The sequence below is a fragment of the Ursus maritimus genome, unplaced genomic scaffold, assembly GCF_017311325.1.
Source record: "Ursus maritimus isolate PB19 unplaced genomic scaffold, ASM1731132v1 scaffold_33, whole genome shotgun sequence".
Lineage (NCBI taxonomy): Eukaryota > Metazoa > Chordata > Mammalia > Carnivora > Ursidae > Ursus > Ursus maritimus.
The window spans coordinates 24697961-24699548 of record NW_024425897.1 but is presented as its reverse complement, the minus strand read 5'-3'; the positions used below and the strand labels follow the sequence as shown (position 1 = coordinate 24699548).

At 58.8% G+C, this 1588-nt stretch overlaps 1 protein-coding gene across 1 annotated transcript in view; it reads left to right on the top strand.

The window, feature by feature from the left end:
* The window catches only part of NCOR2 (nuclear receptor corepressor 2), a 172129-nt gene that overhangs the window by 149333 nt on the left and 21208 nt on the right, over positions 1–1588 (top strand). The gene's annotated exons all lie outside the window — the stretch shown is intronic.

Below are 1588 nucleotides of genomic sequence, written 5' to 3'. Positions count from 1 at the left end.
GGGGAGCACAGCGGATGAAGCCCCCCTCAGAGAGCTCTCAGGATGCCCACATGAGATGCAAATAGGAAGGCACCTTGTGAACTCTGAGTCATGGAAATCTGCCCCTCTGGCATGGCTTGTCCACCAAACCCCAGGCTTCGGTGTTTCTGGAGTTGGTCAAGAGAGGAGGGTCCGGAAAAACGCAGTCAGGGTAAAAGGCAGCCAGATGTCTGTGGAAGTGGTCAAGAACCAGGGCGAAGCATTTTATCCCCATTTTACGGATGTATTGGGACAGCCAGTGGTCCTTCTGTGTGGCCACCCTGGTGGCCCCTTGAGAAACAAGGAGGGTTGGGATCAGGGTGTTTGGCTCGTGGAGGTGGCTGCACAGGGAGTGAGGGCTGGGTGACAGCGTAAAGCACAACCAGAGAGGTGGTGATCTCCCTATCCCTGAAGGTGTCTAAGCCAGCAGCAGGGAAGGGTTGGCCCACCTTGCTGGAAGCATAATGGGGAAACTGAGGCCCAGCACTTCTGGCAAATGCTGTGCTCTAATTGGTAGCACATGGGTGGCCACCAGGGTGTGATGACCAGAGTGACCCTCCCCTTCCCCTTGCCTCTTGCCCCCTCTCCCCTCCTGGGTTCAGGTTCCCCACCTAAGGAGCCCTGCATAGAGAGAGTTAAGGGAGGACAGAGCCGGGATGTGAGTTTCTTGACATCCTTGGGCTCCCGGGGCTGTGGAGTGGAATGCGGCTCATGGGTACCCCTCTCCGGGGCTGGCCCTCCAGGGCCCTACGTTGCTTTTCCTCTAATGAACAGGCATCTTCTCTCATCTTTGTCTGCCTCTGCCCGTGCCCCCTGCCGCCTCGGTCCTGGGAAGTGGAGGTGGTACCATGTGGCCGAGGGACAGGCCAGTGGCTGCGTCTTGGCGCCAGCCTCAGTGCATGGCTGAGAGGGCCTGCAGTCGAGGCGTGCAGGTGGGGCGAGCACAGCCTCAACCCAGGTCCCCACGCCCACTCTCGAGCCCCTTGGTGCTTGAGCTCTCATCTGTTGAGTGTTTGCACCAGGGCTTCTCATCTCGCCTGCGCTTCCTGAAGCCGGGTGGTTAGGGGGGAGGCGGCGGGGTTGGGGTGCCCTGGCAGCCCAGACAGCTACTGCTGTCGCCCTGTATGGATGTGAGCCCCCTGGCTAGACTTTAATCTCTTCTTATATATATATATATATATTTTTTCCATTTTGATCTGAAATCTCCGTGTTTAAACGTCAGCAATTAATTTTGAAAAAAATTAAGAGCCGCAACCCAGTATGTCTGTAGGACACCGCTTTGTAGCCTGTGGCGTGGATCCCGAGAAGTAACAAGAGGGGGAGAACCTGTTACCTTCGAGGGGCAGGACTGGGGCCCTAGGGAGCTTACTTCTGCTGCCCTAGACTCTGCTGCCCTGGAGGAGGAGAGGCCCTGGAGGAGCCCAGCCTGCTGGGGGAGGCCAGGCCCCTCTCTGCTCAGGGCCTGCCTCCTGGCTTTCAGACCCGCCGCCTGTCTGGGGGGCCTGAGGTTCCTGAGGTTCCTCCTGGCTCAGTGAGGCCACGTCTGCCGCGGACAGCCCCCCCCCCCCCC